Raw genomic sequence first — 22,516 nt, forward strand, 5'->3', positions numbered from 1 at the left:
TACAGATTATTATAAAATATTGAGCATCGTTCCCTGTGCTATACATTTGGTCCCTGTTGGTTATCTATTTTATATATAGTAGTGAGGGATTTTTTTTTAATAGATCTTTACTGGAGTATAACTGCTTCACAATACTATGTTAGTTTCTGTTGTACAGCAAAGTGAATCAGCTATATGTATACATATATCCCCACATCCCCTCCCTCTTGAGCTTCCCTCCCACCCTCCCTATCCCACCCCTCTATGTCGTCACAAAACACTGAGCTGATCTCCCTGTGCTATGCTGCTGCTTCCCACTAGCTAGCTATTTTACATTTGGTAGTGTATATATGTCGATGCGAGTCTCACTTCGCCCCAGCTTCCCCCTCCCTGCCACTGTGTCCTCAAGTCCATTCTCTATGTCTGCGTCTTTATTCTGCCCTGACACTAGGTTAATCGGTACCATTTTTTAAAAATTCCATATATATGCGTTAGCAAATGGTATTTCTTTTTCTTTCTGACTTACTTCACTCTGACAGACTCTAGGTCCATCCACCTCACTACTAATAATTCCATTTCTTTTTATGGCTGAGTAATATTCCATTGTATACATGTGCCACATCTTCTTAATCCATTCATCTGTCAATGGACATTTAGGTTGCTTCCATGTCCTGGCTATTGTAAATAGTGCTGCAGTGAACATTTTGGTACATGTCTCTTTTTGAATTATGGTTTTCTCAGGGTATATGCCCAGTAGTGGGATTGCTGGGTTGTGTGGTAGTTCTATTTTTAGTTTTTTGAGGAACCTCCATACTGTTCTCCATAGTGGCTGTTTCAATTTACATTCCCACCAACAGTGCAGGAGGGTTCCCTTTTCACCACACCCTTTCCAGTATTTATTGTTTGTAGATTTTTTGATGATGGCCATTCTGACCGGTGTGAGGTGATACAGCATTGTAGTTTTGATTTGTATTTTTCTAATAATTAGTGATGTTGAGCATCTTTTCATGTGCCTCTTGGCCATCTGTATGTCTTCATTGGTGAAATGTTTATTTAGGTCTTCCACCCATTTTTTAATTGTATTTGATTTTTTGATATTGAGCTTCATGAGCTGCTGTATATTTTGGAGATTAATCCTTTTGTCCATTCTTTCATTTGCAAAAATTGTCTCCCATTCTGAGGGTTCTCTTTTTGTCTTGTTTATGGTTTCCTTTGCTGTGCAAAAGCTTTTAAGTTTAACTAGGTCCCATTTGATTATTTTTGTTTTTATTTTCATTACTTCAGGAGGTGAGTCAAAAAAGATCTTGCTGTGGTTTATGTCAAAGAGTGTTTTTCCTATGGTTTCTTCTAAGAGTTTTATAGTGTTTGGCCTTACATTTAGGTCTTTAATCCATCTGGAGTTTATTTTTATGTATGGTGTTAGGGAGTGTTCTAATTTCATTCTTTTACATGTATCTGTCCAGTTTTCCCAGCAACACTTATTGAAGAGGCTGTCTTTTCCCCATTGTATATTCTTGCGTCCTTTGTCATAAATTAGTTGACCATATGTGAGTGGGTTTATCTCTGGGCATTCTGTCCTGTTCCATTGATCTATATTTCTGTTTTTGTGCCAGTACCATACCGTCTTGATTACTGTAGCTTTGTGGTATAGTTTGAAGGTGGGGAGCCTGATTCCTCCAGCTCCGTTTTTCTTTCTGAAGATTGCTTTGGCTATTCAGTGCCTTTTGTGTTTCCATACAAATTGTAAAATTCTTTTGTTCTAATTCTGTGAAGAATGCCATTGGTAGTTTGATAGGGATTGCATTGAATCTGTAGACTGCTTTGGGTAGTATAGTCATTTTCACAATATTGATTCTTCCAAGAACATGGCATTTTTATCCATCTGTTTATGTCATCTTTAATCTCTTTCATCAGTGTTTTATAGTTTTCTGAGTACAAGTCTTTTGCCTCCTTAGGGAGGTTTATTCCTAGGTATTTTATTCTTTTTGTTGCAGTGGTAAATGGGATTGTTTCTTTAATTTCTCTTTCTGGTTTTTTCGTTGTTACTGTATAGGAATGCCAGAGATTTCTGTGCATTAATTTTGTATCCTGCAGCCTTACCAAATTCATTGATTAGCTCTAGTAGTTTTCTGGTGGCATCTTTAGGATTCTCTATGTATAGTATCATGTCATATGCAAACAGTGACAGTTTTACTTCTTTTCCAATTTGTATTCCTTTTATTCCTTCTCTGATTGTCATGGCTAGGACTTCCAAAACTATGTTGAATAAGGGTGGCGAGAGTGGACATCCTTATCTTTTTCCTGATCTTAGTGGAAATGCTATCAGTTTTTCACCATTGAGTATGATGTTTGCTGTGGGTTTGTTATATATGGCCTTTATTATGTTGAGGTAGATTCCCTCTACCCATTTTCTGGACAGTATATATATATATATTTTTTTGCGGTACACGGGCCTCTCACTGTCGTGGAGCACAGGCTCCAGACACACAGGATCAGTGGCCATGGCTCACGGGCCCAGCTGCTCCGCGGCATGTGGGATCTTCCCGGACCGGGGCATGAACCCGTGTCCCCTGCATCGGCAGGCAGACTCTCAACCACTGCACCACCAGGGAAGCCCTGGACAGTTTTTATCATAAATGGGTGTTGAATTTTGTCAAAAGCTTTCTCTGCATCTATTGAGATGATCATATGATTTTTATTTAATTTGTTAATATGGTGTATCACATTGATTGATTTGCATATATTGAAGAATCCCTGCATCCCTGAGATAAATCCCACTTGATCATGGTGTATGATCCTTTTTAATATATTGTTGGATTCTGTTTGCTAGTATTTTGTTCAGGATTTTTGCATCTATATTCATCAGTGATATTGGCCTATAATTTTCTTTTTTTGTGATATCTTTTTCTGGTTTGGGTATTAGGTTGATGGTGGCTTCATAGAATGGATTTGGGAGTGTTTCTCCCTCTGCAGTTTTTTGCAAGAGTTTGAGATGGGTGTTAGCTCTTCTCAAAATGTTTGATAGAATTTGCCTGTGAAGCCATCTGGTCCTGGACTTTTGTTTGTTGGAAGATTTTTAATCACAGTTTCAATTTCATTACTTGTGATAGGTCTGTTTATATTTTCTAAATCTTCCTGGTTCAGTCTTGGAAAAGTGTACCTTTCCAAGAATTTGTCCATTTCTTGTGGTTGTCCGTTTTATTGGCATAGAGTTGTTTGTAGTAGTTTCTTATAACTTTGTATTTCTGCAGTGTCAGTTGTGATTTCTCCTTTTTTATTTCTAATTCTATTGATTTGAGTCTTCTCCGTTATTTTCTTGATGAGTCTGGCTAATGGTTTATCAATTTTGTTTATCTTCTCAAAGAACCAGCTTTTAGTTTTATGGATCTTTGCTACTGTTTTCTTTGTTTCTATTTCATTTATTTCTGCTCTGATCTTTATGATTTCTTTCCTTCTGCTGACTGGGTTTTCTTTGTTCTTCTTTCTCTAGTTGCTTTAGGTGTAGGGATAGATTGTTTATTTGAGATTTTTCTTGAGGTGAGATTGTATTGTTATGAACTTCCCTCTTAGAACCGCTTTTGCTGTGTCCCATAGGTTTTGGGCCGTTGTGTTTTCATTGTCATTTGTTTTTATGTACTTTTTATTTCTTCTTTGATTTCTTCAGTGATCTCTTGGTTATTCAGTGATCTCTTGGTTATTTAGTAGTGCACTGTTTAGCCTCCATGTATCTGTGCTTTTTACAGTTTTTTTTCCTGTAGGTGATTTCCAGTGTCATAGCGTTGTGGTCAGAAAAGATGCTTGATACAATTTCAATTTTCGTAAATTTTCCTTGGCTTGATTTGTGACCCAAGATGTGATCTATCCTGGAGAATGTTCCATGTGCACTTAAGAAGAAAGTGTAATCTGCTGTTTTTGGATGGAATGTCCTATAAATATCAATTAAATCTACCTGGTCTATTGTGTCATTTAAAGCTACTGCTTCCATATTTACTTTCATTTTGGATGATCTGTCCATTGGTGAAAGTGGGGTGTTAAAGTTCCCTACTATCACTGTGTTACTGTCGCTTTCCTCTTTATAGCTGTTAGCATTTGCCTTATGTATTGAGGTTCTCCTATGTTGGGTGCATATATATTTATAATTGTTATATCTTCTTCTTGGATCGATCCCTTGATCATTATGTAGTGTCCTTCCTTGTCTCTTGTAACATTCTTTATTTTAAAGTCTATTTTACCTGATATGAGTATTGCTACTCCAGCTTTCTTTTGATTTCCATTTGCATGGAATATCTTTTTCCATTCCTTCACCTTCAGTCTGTATGTGTCCCTAGGTCTGAAGTGGGTCTCTTGTAGATAGATGGGTCTTGTTTTTGTATCCATTCAGCCAGTCTGTGTCTTTTGGTTGGGGCATTTAATCCATTTACATTCAAGGTTATTATTAATATGTATGTTCCTGTTACCAGGAACTTCTGCCTCAGTTATTCTGTTATTGATTCCTTCTGGTGTATTTTTCATTTCAGTTATTGTGTTGTTCATCTTTGTTCTTTAGTGCTTCTAGGTCTCTGTTAAACATTTATTTCCTCAATCCATGTCTCCATTCTATTTCTGAGATTCTGGATCATCTTTACTCTCATTACTCTGAATTCTTTTTTCAGGTAGATTGCCTATTTCCTCTTCATTTATTTGTCTTGTAGGATTTTACCTTGTTCCTTCATCTGTGACATATTTTTTTGCCATCTCATTTTTTTTTTTGGATGAGTGGGATTGTGTTCCTGTCTTACTGGTTGTTTGGCCTGAGGCTTCCAACAGTGGAGTTTGTAGGCTGTTGGGTAGAGCCGGGTTGGTGCTGAGATGAATATTCCCTGGGGGTCCGAGGGTCTCTGTTAGTCCAGCGGTTTGGACTCAGAGCTCTCACTGCAGGAGCTTCTCCCTGACCCCCAGCTTGTAAACCAAGATCCTGCAAGCTGTGCAGTGGGGGTGTGGGGGGGGGAGAAAGTGGAAAAGGCCTTGGCTGTGGAGGGCAGGGCCTATGCTTAGGACCCAGAGGGCTGGAAAATGCCCTGGGGGTGTGGCTTATAGAATGGAAGGGGCCCAGGCGTGCCTCCTGCCTCTGGTCTCAGAGGGTGGGGGTCCCCACCTGGGAGCCCAGCAGGCTTCCCGGGCCTGAGTGGGCGGGGCCAATGTCCTTGCTCCTCTCCTGCTCTTCAGGTCCTGGAGTGCCCCTCCCACCTGCCTCCCTCCTATGCCCCCAGGACCCACGTGGCCCGGAGAGGGCTTTGTAGGGCAGGGGACTGGCATAAGAGCTCAGTAGGGTTCCCAGGCTCGAGTGGGCGGGGCCAACACCCTCACCACATCTTCTTTATCCATTCATCTGTTGATGGACATTTAGGTTGTTTCCATGTCTTGGCTATTGTCAGTAGTGCTGCTGTGAACATAGAGGAACGTGTATCTTGTTGAATTAGCATTTTGTCTGGATATATTCCCAGGAGTGGAATTGCTGGATCATATGGTAGTTCTGTTTTTAGTCAAACGTGATATCTTAACAGTATTCTGCATAATGCCTCCCAGAACTTCCTGTTCATCCCTATAGCATCCTGAGATGATGAAATGGAGAATCTGGGAGGTAGATTCAGGGTTCACAACCCACTTCCTGCGTCTTGTTTGCTACATTCATAATGCCTTCTTTCACATTCCTCTTTTAAAAATCTAATTTATTAGGAACAGTATTTATATTCATGTTCTTGTTCATTTTAGAGAGCATTCTTGAAAGCATCCTAATAAACATCAACCCTCTTTTAAGAAGTCCCACTGGGCATGTTAATAGGAACAAAACGCCACCTGTTTATGTCTCTTCATCTCAAGGTATATAACCCAATGTATATGGGGCTGTGTACACCAAAGGGATGATTTATTTTAAATCTAGCGAACCCTCTGAATGCATGATCCATTTTTTAGAACACAAGTTCCGAGGAATGACAGAAAAGCCAGAGAGGTCTCACTTAGGAGCTTTTGTCCCTTCTATGAAAAGCATCTGCACTAATAACAAACTGAATGCACAAAACTAATCACTGGAGTCATTTTCCATTAACCTGGCCAGCTAATGCAACCCCTGGAACATTTGTTTATCCATAGGAGTTTTATCTTGAAGACGGAATCATCACTGGTTTTTGTACTCATTGGATCAGTGTGGATTGAGCAGCATCGAATCCTTGTATCGAGCGGACGTGTTTGCAGATCTAGGTCGGTAAGTGGGCTGAGGGAGTTAGTTTCCCCCACTGCTTACAGTTTCTCCTTGAGTTTGTCTCCCCATAGACTTCCTTTTTTAGGTCTCCCCCAGAACTCTCAGGTCTTGTGTCTTATGGTGTCTGAACTCTATGCATACCCTGGCTCAGAGCTGCTGTGTGTCACCTGTCTGCACAGCCAGTGGTGTTCTGAGGATGCACACACCTGAAAACCTTCCAGGGTGGCAGTTCTCAGCCTTGCCTGCACATTAGAATTGCCTGAGGAGCTTTTAAAAAGACCCAGTATAGCTGTACTCCAGGCCAATTAAATCAGAACATCTAAGGGAGGGACCAGCATCAGTGATTTTTACAGCTTCCCAGGTTACTGCAAAGATGCTGCTGACCACTTACTTGAGTGGCAAGTAAGTGGTCAGCAGCGTGAGTGCCACCTGGGTTTGTTAGAAATGCAGGTTCCCTGACACCTCCCCCCACCCAGACCTACTGAACAAGGATCTGCATTCTACTAAGGTATCCTAGGTCTGTTCAGATGCATGTTCAAGATCAATAAAGAAGCACTGCCCCACTAGGAGCTCTCAAGCTGGAGCATGCATCAGAAGCACTTGGAGGGCCTGTTACAATGTAGAGTGCTGGGTCCCCACTCGGATTCTAGTTCTAGGGTGAGGCTGTGCATTTCTGGCAGTGACGTAATACAGGTGATGCTCCTACCAGGCAGGAACCATCTAAGGCATACTTTACCCCCAGTTCATTTACTCTCCCACTATCTGGGAGGAGCACATGAAGATTCTGAGGCACAGGGGCTACTGTAGTGAATAAGGAGTTAAATTCTAGAGGAAGTCCAGACAATAAATAAGCAGACAAACAACTAAATTACTGAAAAATTGCGGATCATGTTAAGTCTTTACGAAAAAAATTCAGTGGTCAGGTAAGGCCTTTCTGAAGGACTGCCATTTGAGCAAAGACCTGATGGATGAAGGTCTGAAAAGCACAACCAAGAAAAGAACAAGAGAAACCGGGTTCTAGGCAGAAGGAAATATAAATGCCCTGACCAAAGGTAGGCTTCGTAAACTCCAAGTAGGATGGGAGGGCCCAGGGAAAGAGGTTCCTCCTCCACCTCCAGAGCCACAACCTACTGGCTGAACGATTTGGGGAATCCTACCTTTCCTTTTGTGGCCTGTTTACTCATCAAGCTTCCCTCTTAGCATTCTTTGGAAGATTAGCAAGAATTGAATTCACGCTCTATTCACACCGAAGTTACACTTGCCTGCTGGCATCAGGTCTCCAAGGGGGAAAGAAACCAGAACTTTCCAACAGCAGTGGGTGAGCCATCCATCTCTACTGTACCTTGTAATAGAGACATATGAAGGATGCAGTGATTTCACTGCCATCAGGAAACCCTGAGAGGCAGGAGGAAACGAGAAGGCTGCACAGGTATGAATTACGGGGTGGGGGTGATGCCATCAAGATGGCGCCCTACTGATTTCATTCCCCCTCACAGAGCAACTATTCCTGGACAAGACACGGCTGAGAAAATCCTAGAGCACAGGGCGGAGACAGACCATACAAGAAGGGTAAGACGAGCAGCTACACACTGACCACACTGCCCCTCCCCAGGCTGGTGCAGCACCACCCCCGGAGGGCTCCTCCAGTGAGAAAAGAAGGCCCAGGGTGGACATCCAGCTGCCCCAGCAACGTGGGTAACTTAGGGGAGGGAGTCCCCATTCAGAATCAGATTGTGATGGAGAAGAGGGGAGGGGTTTGAACAACCAACAAACACTTGGATCTTGGCCAACTGAGTTCCTACCTGCAGTGCCCAAGTAGAAGTCTTAACCACTAGCTTCACTCATCTGCTGAGCTGAGGTGGTGGCAACTCAGTGGGGTACAGGTCTGCCTGATTTGGGGCCTCAGAGGAAAAGCTGAGCCTGGCCCCTATACCCTTAGGGGAGCTAACTCATGGCCCTGCTCAACCAGGAAGCTGCAGCACCCGGAAAATGACTTAGCATAGCAGCACCTGAGCAGGGAGCCTGGCCAGGGGTTCTGCCCATCTGGGGTCACTGGCTGGTCTCTGCAAACAGTTTGATAGACAGGACTGCCTCCTTAGTCCCCAAATGGGTCTTATCAGCCTTGGGGCCTTTTCTGTGGCTCCCCTGCCCGCCCTGTGCAGAGAAACTAAGCTGTAGCCCTGCCCACTGCTGCATACAGCCTCTAACCAGTGTTCCTGGGAATCTTGGTAGCATAACCTGCAGGCCTGATTACAGTGGTATTTGAAGAGAGAACATGACCGGCGGCTTTGTGCCTGCAGAGTCAAGATGGTGACCCATCTTCTCCAGGGAGCTTAGCATACAGGTCTGTCTTATTTGATTCCCAAACAAAGCCCTTGCTGGGCAGGGAAGCTAACGTACAGCCCCACCCAACAAGGAACCCTAACCAGAGTTCCCAGGAATCTGTGTAGCCCATCTTGCACCTCCAGTTACACTGCCACCAAGAACCTGGTCGGTGGTCCTACCCATCTGTAGAACTGGGACAGTGGCTACTGAGGCCAGGGAACTTGGTACCAAGTTCTGCCTAATTTGACCTCCAAATAAGAGCCTGGCCAGCCTTAGAGCCTACAAAGGGCCCTGTCTGAGCAGAAAAACTAATTTGCAGGAACTCAATTCTGACTACAGCCTGCTAACCAGGGGACCTAAACAGAGCACATAGGAAGCTGTGGAGCCCATTTAACAGCCTTGCTTACAGTGAAGAGAAAGCAAATCCCAGGGTTATCCCCATCTGCAGCACAAAATGGTGGCCCTGTCAGGCAAGGAAATTCAGGGCGTAGTCTTGCCTAGTTCAGTTCCCCAAACAATGAGTCCTCCAGACCTTGATGCCTTTTTCTGCTGCCCCATCAGGACAGGGACGCTCATTCATGGCCCTCTCTACTGCTGAGTATAATATATACCCCGTCCCAATGAGAAAGCCTGACCAGAGAACCCAGGAAATAGCTGAGCCCATTGTACAGTCTCATTGGGGCAGGGAGCAAAATCAAGAGTGGCAACACCTCAGAGCTCGGGCAAAAGCCTTGCCTAAATAGACCCTGACAGCAAGCCCCACCTACCAAGGACGTTACCGACTGACACATGCAGAAACCCAATTAAGTGGGCTGGTAAAGTCTGGAGGAGGAGACTCCTTACTCAAGCATGTAGATACCAGCATAAGAAAGCAGGGATCCCAAAAAATGGTCAATATGACACCACCAAAGGAAACTAATAAAGCTCTTATAACTGACCATAAGAAATGGAGACCTATGAACTGTCAAAGAATTTGGAATAAACCTCTTTTAAAAAGTTTAGTGAACTACAAGCACACAAAGACAACTAAATGAAATTAGGAAAACAGTCCATGAACAAAAGTTCAACCAACAAATCCCAAAGGAAAAGGAAACTACAGTAGAATTCAATAGAGAGCTTGAACAGTAGATTCATCCATGCAGAAGAATCAGTGATCTAGAAGACGGGGCATTTGGAATTAGAGGAGCGAGAGAAAAGGGTGAAGAAAGCCTACAGGATAAATGGGACAAAATTAAAAGAAAAAACAGCCATGTTATGGGAATCCCAGAAGGAGAAGAAACAAGGAAAGTATATTTAAAGCGATAATGGTTGGAGATTTCCCAAACCTGGAGAGAGAAAAGGACATCCAGATCCATGAGGCCTAAAGGATCCAAAATAGGTTGAACCCCAACAGGACTACACTGGGACACATAATTAAATTGTCAAATACAAAGAATTTTGAAAGCAGCAAGGGAAGAGAGGGAAGTTACATAAACGGGAATCTCCACAAGACTATAGGTGCATTTTTCAGTAGCAGCGTTCAGGCCAGGAGTGGGTGGGATGGTACATTTAAAACACTGAAAGGAAGACACTGTTAACCAAGAATTATTCAAAAATGAAAGATAATAACTTTCCTGAACAAACGAAAGGTGAGCGAGTTCATCACCTCTAGACCTGCCTTACAAGAAATGCTAAGGGGAGTTCTAGTGGAAGTAAAAGAACACCAATTAACATCATATAAACATAAGGTATGTCATAAAACTTACTGGTAATGGTAAATTTATAATCTCAGATTTTTCAATATGGTAATGGGGGGAATGTTTCATTTACAACTCTAGTTTAAAAACTAAAAACAAATGTAGTAAAAATAACCTGTTATGGCTGTGAAATATTAAAAATATGTAAATTGTAACATCAAAATAGGATGTTCTAATTTTAAGATACTTTATGTAAGCCTCATGGTAACCACAAGGATAAAAACTGTAGTAATTACCCAAAAGAACATAATAATCAGGTTAAAGCATACTAATACCAAAAGGCTTCAAAACACACATGCAAAAGAACAGGATAAGCAGCAAGGAACAGTGTATCTACAAGCCAGTCAGAAAACAATTATGGCAATAGTAAGTCCTTACCTATCAATAATTACTTTAAAAGTAAATGAATTAAATTGTCTAATCAAAAGATACAGCATGGCTGAATGCATTAAAAAAATCAAGATCCAACAATATGCTGCCTACAAGACTCACTTTAGCTCTAAAGATATTCATAGAGAGAGTAAAGAAATGAAAAAAAAAAGATATTTCAAGCAAACAGTAATAAAAAGCTAGGAGTAGCTATACTTATAATAGGTAAAATAAACTTTAAAAATATTAAAAGAGACAAAGACATTATGTAATGATAGAGGCATCAGTCCTTCAAGAAGATCTAACAATTGTAATATTTACAATTACCCTATATCAGAGCACCTCAATATATAAACCAAAAACAGAACTAAAAGGAGAACTAAACAGCAATACAGTAATAGTTGGGGACTTTAATATCCCACTCTCAATAGTGGATAGATTATCCAGAGAATCAGTAAGGAAACAGTGGATTTGAGCAACATTATAGACTAGATGGACTTATACAAAACATTTTATTCAACAGCAGAATACACATTCAAGTGCATATGGAGTGTTTTCTAGGATAGATGGTATATTAGGCAACAAAAGTCTTAGAAACTTTAAGATAGAAATCATGCTGAGTATCTCTGACCAAAATGGCATGAACCTAAAAATCAATAACAATAGAGAATTGGATAACTCTTGAACACAGAAATCAGACAACTCTCTCCTGAACCACCAATGGATTAAAGAAGAAATTAAATAGTAAAGTACCTTGAGACAAATGAAACTGGAAACACAACATACCAAAACTGATGGGATATAGCAAATCCAGTTCTAAGAGGGAAGTTCATAATAATAAAGGCCTACACATTAAGAAACAGAAAGATATCAAATAAGCAAGCTAACTATGCTTCAAGGAACTAGAAAAAGTAAAATAAACCCAAAGTTAGCAGAAAGAAGGAAATAATATTAGAGCAGAAACAGGACAGGAAAACAATACAAAAAACAACTAAGAGGTAGTTCTTTGAAAAGATAAAAAACAACTAAGAGGTAGTTCTTTGAAAAGATAAAAAATAGACAAGTCTTTAACTAGACTAATAAAGGAAAAAAGGAGACATTACATCTGGTACTACAGAAATGCAAAGCATCCTAAGAGGCTACTATGAACAACTATATACCAACAAACTGGACATCCTAGAAGAAATGGAAAAAATCTTAGAAATATATTACCTACCAACGCCAAATTAGGAGGAAACAGAATATCTGAACAGATCAATTACTGGTAAGGATATTGAATCCCATGCTCTTGGATTGGAAGAATTAATGTTATTAAAATGGCTATACTACCCAAAACAATCTACAGATTTAATGCAATCCCCATCAAATTACCCAGGACATTTTTCACAGAACTAGAACAAATAATCCTAAAATTTATATGGAACCATAAAAGACCCAGAATTGCCAAAGCAATCCTGAGGCAAAAGAATAAAGCAGGATGCATAACCTCCCAGACTTCAGACAATACTACAAAGCTACAGTAATCAAAACAGCATGGTATTGGCACAAAAACAGACATACGGATCAATGGAATAGAAGAGAGCCCAGAAGTAAATCCACACACCTATGGACAACTAATCTTGGACAAAGGAGGCAAGAATATAAAATGAGAAAAAAACAGTCTCTTCAGCAGGTGGTGCTGGGACAGTTGCATGTAAATCAGTGATGTTAGACCACACCCTCTCACCATACACACATACGCACAAAGTGACTTAAAAACTTAAATATAATACACAATACCATAAAACTCCTAGAAGAGAACACAGGCAAAACATTCTTTGACACAAATCATACTGACGTTTTCTTAGGTCAATCTCCCCAGGAAATAGAAATAAACACAAAAATAAACAAATGGGACCTGATCAAACTTGTAAGCTTGTGCACAGAAAACACAACCATAAACAAAATGAAAAGACAACCTATGGACTGGGAGAAGTTATGTGCAAATGATGTGACCAACAAGAGTTTAATTTCCAAAATATACAAACCGTTCATGCAATAACAAAAAAACCCAAAACAACCCAATCAAAAAATGGGCACAAGACCTGAATAGACGTTTCTCCAAAGAAGACATACAGTTGGCCAAAAGGCACATGAAAAGATGCTCAACATTGTTAATTATTAGAGAAATTCAAATCAAAACTACAATGAGGTACCACCTCACACCAGTCAGAATGGCCTTCATTAAAAAGTCTACAAATAAGAAATGCTGGAGAGGGTGTGGAGAAAAGGGTGTCACACACATGATCAGGAGAAAGCAGTTTGAGCAGTGTGAGTTGGGATGGTGGCAGGGATGTATACTCTCAAACTGAACTAACCTTTGGCCAAATACATGGATCTGACTGCTTAGTACAGACTTGGATCTGCTGAGATGATAGTTTGGGCCTGAGACCACAGTGCTTTAACAATGCTGTTAGATTCTGTGAGATGCACAATTATAAGGTTGGGACAGTGGCTTGTGCCCTGTGAGTACTTAGTATATGAACTGGTGAATTATGAAAAGTATTAAAATTGCTCTATAATATTAAGAACAGTTAAAGAGTGTAGGTTCCTCCTACACTGTTGGTGGAAATGTAAATCGGTGCAGCCACTATAGAGAACACTATGGAAGTTCCTCAAAAAACTAAAAAGAGTTGCCATATGATCCAGCAATCCCCCTCCTGGGACAAAACTATAATTTGAAAAGATACATGCACCTCTGTGTTCACAGCAGCCCTGTTTACAACAGCCAAGACATGGAAACAACCTAAATGTCCATCGACAGATGAATGGATAAAGAAGATGTGGTACATATATACAATGGACTACTACTCAGTCATAAAAAAGAATGAAATAACGTCCTTTGCAGCTACATGGATGGACCTAGAGATTATCATACTAAGTGAAGTAAGTCTGAAAGAGAGAGAAAGACAAATACCATACGATATCACTTATATGTGGAATCTAAAATATGGCACAAATGAACATATCTATGAAATAGAAACAGACTCACAGACATAGAGAACAGACTTGTGGTTCCAAGGTGGAGGGCGGGTGGAGGAGGGCTGGATTGGGAGTTTGGGACTAGCAGCTGCAAACTACTGTATATAGAGTGGATAAATGAGGTCCTACTGTATAGCACTGGGAACTATATTCAATATCCTGTAATAAACCATAATGGAAAAGAATATGAAGAATATATATACACACACATACGCACATATATATATATACACATACATATGTATGTATGTATAACTGAAAAAAATAAACTAGTAAGGATATTGAATTAGTAATTTTAAAAAAACCTTCCAACAAAGAAAAGCCTAGGACCAGATGGCTTCACTGGTGAATTTTACCAAACATTTAAAAAAGAATTAATGCCAAACCTTCTACTCTTCAAAAAAATCAAACAAGAGGGAATAGTCCCAAACTCATTTTACAAGGCCAACATTACCTTGATACTAAAGCCAGAAAAGATTCAAGAAAACTGTAGGTTGATATCCTTCATGAATATAGATATAAAAATGCTCAATAAAATACTAGCAAACCAAATTCAACAGCACATTTAAAGGATCACTCACCATCATCTAGATTTACCCCTAGAATGCAAGGCTGATTCAGCATATGTAAATTAGTTACATCACACAAATAGAATGAAAGCAAAAAATTGTGTGATCATCTCAACAGATAGAGAAAAATTTGGATTTGACAAAATTCAACATCCATTCTTGATAAAACTCTTAATAAATTGGGCATAGGAGGAATACACCTCAACATAATAAAAGCCATATGTGACAGGTCCACAGTTAACATCATATTCAATGGTGAGAGGTTGAAAATTTTTCCTCTAACAAACATCAGGAACAAGACAAGGGTGCCCACTCTCACCACTCCTATTCACCACAGTACTGGAGGTCCTAGCCAGAGCAATCAAGAAAGCAAAACAAAAAGTAAAGGCATCAGAATTGGAAAGAAAGAAGTTAAATTTTCTCTGCAGATGACATGGCTTTATAGATAGAAAATCCTAAATATTCCACCAAAAAATTCCTAGATCTAATCAACAACATCAGTAAAGTTGAAGGATACAAAATTAACATGCAAAAATTAGTACTGTTTCTATTCATTAACAAAAAATTATCTGAAAAATTAATTTTTCTCATTTACAATTCCATCTAAAACAATAAAACACTTGGGAATACATTTAACCGAGGAGGTGAAAGATCTCTACACTGAAAAATACAAAACATTGATGAAAGAAATTGAAGAAAACACAAATAAATGGAAAGGTGTCCTGTGTTCATGGATTAGAAGGATTAATATTGTTAAAATGTTCAAACTACCCACAGGCATCTGTAGAAGCAACACAATCCCTATCAAGATTCCAATGGCATTTTTTACAGAAGTAGATAAAACAATCCTAAAATATATGGAACCATCAAAGACCCCAAATAGCCAAAGCAATTCTGAGAAAGAAGAAGAAAGTAGGAGGCATCACACTTTCTGATTTTAAACTGCATTATAAAGCTATAGTAATTGAAACAGTACAGTACAGGCATTAAAACAAACACATAGAACAATGGAACAGAATTGAGAACCCAGAAATAAACCCAAGCATATATGGCCAACTAAAATTAACCAGGGACCCAAGAATGCTCAGTGGAGAAATTGAAGAATGCTTGAGTAAACGGTGCTGGGAAAAAAGCACCTATAAACAAAAATGAAGCTACACTCCTATCTTCTACCCTTCACAAAAAATCAACTCAAAATGAATTAAAGACTTAAATGAAAGACCTGAAACCATAAAACCAGAAGAAAAGATAGGAAAAAAGCTCCTTGAGATGGGTCCTAGCAATGATTTTTTTTAGATATTTAAAAATAAACAAGTGGGATTACATCAAACTACAAAGCTTCTACACAACAAAAGAATCAACAAAATGAAAAACTATAGAATGGGAAGAAATATTTGCAAATCATATATCTGATAAGGAGTTAATATCCAAAGTATATTTAAAAACTCATACAACTCTGTAGGAAAAAATAATTCAGTTAAAAAATGGGCAGGTAGTTCCCTGGTGGTGCAGTGGTTAAGAATCTGCCTACCAATGCAGGGGACACGGGTTCGAGCCCTGCTCCGGGAAGATCCCACATGCCGTGGACCAACTAAGCCTGTGCGCCACAACTACAGAGCCTGCGCTCTACAGCCCACAAGCCACAACTACTGAAGCCCGCGTGTCTAGAGCCCGTGCTCCACAACAGAAGCCACCACAATGAGAAGGCCGCACACCACAGTGAAGAGTAGCCTCCACTCGCCGCAACTAGAGAAAGCCCGTGGGCAGCAATGAAGACCAAAAGTAATAAATTAATTTTTTAAAAATGGGCAAAGGACCTGAATAGACATTTTTCCAAAGAAGATAGTTGAGTCAACTGGCTAACAGGTACATGAAATGGTGCTTAGCGTCACTAGTCACTGGGAAATGCAAATCGAAGCCACATGAGATATCTTCTCACATCTGTTAGAATGGCTCTTATGAAAAAGACAAGAGAACAAATGCTGTCAAGGAGATGGAGAAAAGGGAATCCTAGTACACTGCTGGTGGGAATGTAAACTGGTAAAGCCACTATGGAAAACAGTATGGAGGTTCCACCAAAATTTAAAAACAGAACTACCAAAAGACCCAGCAATCTCAGTTCGTGGTGTATTTCCAAAGGAAATGAAAACACATGTTGAAGAGATAGCTCCACCCCCGTGTTTACTATAGCATTATTTATAAGCGCCAAGACGTGGAAACAACCTAAGTGTTCATCGATGGATGAATGGATAAAGAAATTGTGATATAATATCTTTAGATAAGTACTATATATACATACAAATATAGATACACAATGAAATATTATTCAACCATTAAACAAGGAAATCCTGCCATTTGCGACAACATGAATGGACCTTGAGAGCACTATGCTAAGGAGAATTAGGAAGACAATACTGTATGATCTCACATTTGGAATCTTAAAGAAAAACTCACAGATATCTACAAAACAGAAATAAAGATGTAGAAAACAAACTTATGGTTACCGGGGGTAAGGGGTGGGGGATAAATTGGGATTGACATATACACACTACTATATGGAAAATAGATAACTAATAAGGACCTGCTGTATAGCACAGGGAACTCTACCCAGTACTCTGTAATGACCTATATGGGAAAAGAATCTAAAAAAGAGTGGATGTACGTATATGTATAACTGATTCACTTTGCTGTACACCTGAAACTAACACAACATTGTAAATCAACTATATTCCAATAAAAATTTAAAAAGAAAAATTCATAGAAAAAGATCAGATTTGTGGTTGCCAGAGATGGGGCGGGCGGTGGGGGGCATTGGATGAAGGTGGTCAAAGGTACAAGCTTACAGTTATAAGATAAATAAGTACGGGGGACGTAACGTACAATGTGTTTACGCTAATGAACACTGCTGGATGGTACATTTGGAAGTTGCTAAGAGAGTACACCCTAAGAGTTCTCATCACAAGTGAAAAAACACTCTGTGTGTGTGTGTGCGTGTCTATATGAAATGATGGATGTTAACTTACTGTGGTAATCGCTTCACAGTATATCTAAGTTAGGTCCGTGTGCTGCACACCTTCAACTTACACAGTGCTGTATGTCACCTGTATCTCAAGAACTGGAAAAATCGTGGGGTGCACAACTGGGAGCTACCACAAAGACTAAAGCAGCCCAGGAAGGGTGCCATTAGAGGCGGGGTTTCAAGGAGGCATTATGGGGGAGTAGGGCTGGGATAAGAGGCCCTACATAAATATATATGAATGAACCATATAATTGTATCTGTGTGTTTTACTGAAGAGCTACGTGCATAAAGTCTGAAGATGATGCCACCAAACGAACTTTAAACACCTTGTCTTCAGAGTTTACAGGCCTCATCGTTCTGCAAAATACCTTCATTCCTTATTTCCCTCCCTGACTTCCCTTCTGGGAAGCACAGAGTCAAATTAATACCCACTTAGAGAACACATATTTGCATACGTTGTATATTAACGATTTGCCTCTTTCATCCACAGCCTTAATATTATATAATAATAACATTTTAAAAATTACCCAAAGTGGGAATTTCTTGACCTTGGGTTCAAGCAGATCTACATTTGAAAGTTCCAGTAATTTTTAGCTTTGAAGGAATAAGTAAGTCTTAAGGTCACTGAACATCTATTTCTTCATATAAAATGGAAACTTTTTAAGTCACTATTTACTGAGTTTGTTGTATCATTCTAGAAAAAGCAATATGTAGAAGCGAAAGGGTTAGTTCCTGGTGTATGGTAGGTGCTCTGTAAATGCCATTTCCCTTTACTCCTGCGTTATGTGAGTTGCCATCTCTCTTTTCTGCCCTGGTCTGAACAACACAGAGTCGTCCTATGTTTGATCAGAAAATATTCCCATATGCTTAGGCCTAACTGATGTTCCACCTCCAGCTCCCTTCCATCCCAGCCCTAGTTAAATGCTGCATAAATGATCCCCAGCTCACACACATTTTCCCCCCTGACTTCCCCCTAGGTAAATAACAGATGCCATTGTCTTCTTTTAGGCTCATTAGAGATGTTTAATCATCTGAGCCTCTATGGTTGCACAGCCATAAAGGAGATGGCCTTACCAGGGTGTGGGGAGTGACAGAGCTTCACTTTTGTGAGTCCTAAAATTGATGAGGGAGTTGGCAGTGCCTCTGAGTCCCACAGCCTAACCTCAGGGGAATCCCCCTTCTTGATTTGGATGTTCTGTTACTTATTATATTTGAAATGTCAAAGAATATTTCACAACTGTACTTCTCCTCCTTTAACCCTGTCTGATGCCAAAAGAGACCTCTCTGGTCAACGGCTGTTCGTAAGGGACGAATGAAACAAGATGCATTTAGAATGTTCCTTTAACAGCCTAAGCGAAAAGCAAGGCAGCCTTGGAGCTGGGCTTGTTTGGAACCTTGGCCAGTTAGCCAAGTGCGTAGGAATGAGGGTTATTTCAGTCCAATTCTACGAGGATTTCTGAGCATGTGGAGTCCACCACCCCTGCCCAAGCTCCATCTCCAGCTCCCAAGCTGACCAAGTTGACCTCACAGGTAGAAGCCAGTGCACATTCAGGTGACTCCGTGACAAGGGCACAGACACCAGATTGACACCCAGGTGCTTCTCTTCATTAAGTCTGAAGACTTTGAAGCATCTGTACCTGGCTTTCGTGGTGTCTACTTCTGAGCATCTGTTCATGGGTCTATTTCAGGGACATGTCTATGGATTCCTGGTGCACCCGGTAGTTAACATTCATGTCTGGCCGCTCTGGGTGCCAGACATAATCTTCTCCTCACTCTCCTCCATGTCCTAATACAGCGGATGCTTTTGGCGCCCAGAGTAACATCCCTTTGACCCGCATCTGATTTCAGCCACAGCTGTGGTTGACAGCTCAATTCACCCTGAGAGCTCCCCAGCTTAGTTAATGCACAGGGCAAGGGGTCCTGGCTGATGGGTAAGAATAGCCCATCACAGCCCCAGCATCTTAGAACAACTTGGTTCATTCTCTCCCGCCTTCGCTCTTTTCCCTCCCCCCATATATAGATAAGAAGATATGTCATAGATACAGAGATCTGAAAGTGGGGTTCATGGGTTAGCAACATCGTAAGGTTTACCTGAGAGACTGATAGAAATGCAGGATCTCCGGTAGGTCCCATCTCAAACTACTGTATCCTACTATGCATTTTAAAAAGATCTTCAGATTATTCTAATGAAAACTAAAATTTGAGAAGTGCTGGTCTGGATTGTTTTATGCATAGGGGGAAAAAAACGTCTGACCCAAAGAAGCTCATCAGCCCTGTGTCTGCTTACAGATAATGATGGCGGCTCTAATATGAAATGGAGTAGACAAGACCCTTTTTTTTAAATTAAAGGGGAAAACTGCCTCATACTGTTCCCATGTTATATTTCATTGTCAAACATCAAGAATCATTCACTTAATTAACTTGGAAAAGCAGTTACTTTAGATTACTGAATGCAGGTTAATTCTGGTGCTTAAACACCGGCAGTGCCAGAAAGAATAATTTCCTGAAACCCTCCTATTGCCACACAAAGGAAGTCATTCTTGAAAAAAATAACAGTCCTAATATAATCGCTTTTCACTTGCACTCATGCAGGAAGTCGCCAAATGCTGGCGCTCACCCGTTCTATCAAAAAGGTGCTTTCTTGCCATAATTAAAATATACGTTGGCTGCCCCATTAGCCATGTCATGACACTGGCCCAGGTACTGAGAATTTCTCAGCTAAACCTCCCTGTTATGAGTAGAGCTTAGGCTGCTGAAGCTGGGATAGGCTTTATGCATGAATCTGGACCAACTCCTTTATTTTATAGGACACACCATGTGCACAAGTAGGCGTGAGCTCACACATGGGGGCTTCAAGGAATTGCCATAGCTGGAATTCTATTATAGACCCCTCAACTCTGAACACGAGTCTCTCCCTATGCCTTTTCAATGTATGAGCATTTCTTTCATCAAAAGAAAGACTGGAAGTTGAGAAAAACTAGTTCATTCTAGCTGTATCTATATTTACCTCCCTATCCCCTATTCCTTCCCTCCCTTACTTCCTTTTCTTTCATCTACCTACCTACCGACGTTATCAGCAACTGTTTAAAGCTAAATAACATTAATTTGAGCAAACTCAGAGACACCCAGCATGGAACATATCTATCCCTATAATTTTTCATGTAAATTCTGTCAGTGGTAGCTGGTGTTTGGCCCTGCACGTCATGACATGAAGAAGCATTCATTCCTTTGAGTTTGGGCTAGATTTCCTCCTTTGGGTCACCTATAATCACATTCTAAAGACAGCTGGCTGGGCGTAACTTAGTAGCTCTACTCTGTAAATGGCCACTATTTCTGAATCCTGAGTGACTTCTGGTTCCTGCCCATATCTCCTTTGGGTTCAGCAAGGGGAGAATTTCTAGTTCAGTCTTCAGAGGCCCCAGGAAACACCCTGTCCGCTTCTGGAATTGGCATACCCCAGCTCTTGTAAATAATCGGGGTTTTTTGTTGTTTCTTTTTCTGAGACAGAAACCTACCTCTTGCTGTTCACCAAGCTACAAGGGGAAAAGGAATGCCTAGAATCACACACAGGCAGACCCCACAAATTAAAGGAATGAAGTCACATCTTTTCATACAAGTGACACTTCCTTATATCAGCCCAAATGCTCATTTTTTTTACATCGCATGCATCACCCAATTTGACCGTCATCATCACAACCCCATAAGATGGGCAGGTCCTACACCTTTAGTTCCATTTTACAGAAAAACAAAAGCTTGAGGCTCAGAGAGAAAGACTTGTTGCTCATGAGGTCACCTCCTCGGTTCTAAGAAGCCCTGGTCTGAACGTTCCCATGGCTAGGAAAATGCCTGGCCTCAAGAGGCACGTCAAACCTCTCTCAGCCCTCATTACAGATTATTCTGGGCCAGTTTTGCTAAAGAAACTGAATGGTGTACAAATGCAAAGGGGCCTGGAAGGCATGCCTTCAGGAAACGGTGTTTCCTGGGATGTGGACACAATGTACGGCTCACGCTTACTTATAGTGCTAAACTTTAACTTCTTGGCCGTGGGTTTCCTCTCTCACCTTTTTTTTTTTTTTTAACATCTTTATTGGAGTATAATTGCTTTACAATGGTGTGTTAGTTTCTGCTTTATAAGAAAGTGAATCAGCTATACATATACATATGAAAAAACCCAAACAACCCAATTCAAAAATGGGCAGAAGACCTAAATAGCATTTCTCCAAAGAAGATATACAGACTGCCAACAAACACATGAAAGGATGCTCAACATCACTAATCATTAGAGAAATGCACATCAAAACTACAATGAGGTATCACCTCACACCGGTCAGAATGGGCATCATCAGAAAATCTACAAACAACAAATGCTGGAGAGGGTGTGGAGAAAAGGGAACCCTCTTGCACTGTTGGTGGGAATGTCAATTGATACAGCCACTATGGAGAACAGTATGGAGGTTCCTTAAAAAACTACAAATAGAACTACCATACGACCCAGCAATCCCTCTCTCACCTTTTAAACTCTCACACATGAAGCCTACTTGACCACTAATACATTGTGATGGCTTCAAAGTCAGTCCCCACAAATGGAAGCTGCTCTTCAATTATTCAGAAATATGACAACACGTATCATCAGTCCCCAGGTCTGAGTCACCCTGGGACCCCAGCAGCAGTTCAGGCATTCTGAACTGCCCTGTCCACAGCCACTTGGACAAGAATAACAGCAGATGCTCAGGCTTCCTCAGCAACTGACCCAGGGAGAAACCCACCCCTTGGGGATCTGTCCCCTGGCTGTCGCCTGCCAGGACAACAAGGGTTTTCAATCGGTGCTATGAGGCCAGGAAACCACCCTCCCCCAATACATACACAATCACATTCACACACTCATGCTCATTATGTAAATCAGTCTAAGAAGCAGACTAAGAATGAAAGATCCGTAAACTGTCATTCATACCACTATTATTTTTGTCTTTTTAGGCAAACCTGTTTGCCCCACTGCTTTCAACCAATGACTGTAATTTTCATAGTGATGGTTAGATACCCTATGCATCTCCTTACTATATCCTTCTTTATCCATTCCCTTTGTTCTGAGCACTTAGTTTCTGCTAAGCCCTGTACTGGGCACTGGAGTGTTAGGGACGAGCATCACCAGCCCCTTCACTGAAAGAGAAACCACACCAACACTATATGAGACACTGCAAAGAGCAGCTGGGGGTGGTCCAGCTTACTGCAGGCTGGGCACCACGCCAAGCCCATCCATCAT

General features: G+C 40.7%; 2 long non-coding RNA genes across 7 annotated transcripts in view; one reads left to right on the forward strand and one right to left on the reverse strand.

The window, feature by feature from the left end:
* LOC137214681 (uncharacterized) overlaps window positions 1-22,516 on the forward strand; it is a 509,061-nt gene that overhangs the window by 463,487 nt on the left and 23,058 nt on the right. For 3 of the 6 annotated variants that reach the window (XR_010938997.1, XR_010938999.1, XR_010938995.1), the window contains 3 exons: window positions 6,109-6,220; window positions 7,418-7,646; window positions 7,714-7,786. This is a non-coding gene — a long non-coding RNA (uncharacterized lncRNA). The remainder of the gene's footprint in view (window positions 1-6,108; window positions 6,221-7,417; window positions 7,647-7,713; window positions 7,787-22,516) is intronic. The other 3 variants (XR_010939000.1, XR_010938996.1, XR_010938998.1) reach the window with 2 other exon arrangements.
* Window positions 1-22,516, reverse strand: part of LOC137214680 (uncharacterized) — a 778,223-nt gene that overhangs the window by 32,638 nt on the left and 723,069 nt on the right. The gene's annotated exons all lie outside the window — the stretch shown is intronic.

The sequence above is a fragment of the Pseudorca crassidens genome, chromosome 20 (genome assembly GCF_039906515.1).
Source record: "Pseudorca crassidens isolate mPseCra1 chromosome 20, mPseCra1.hap1, whole genome shotgun sequence".
Classification (NCBI taxonomy): domain Eukaryota; kingdom Metazoa; phylum Chordata; class Mammalia; order Artiodactyla; family Delphinidae; genus Pseudorca; species Pseudorca crassidens.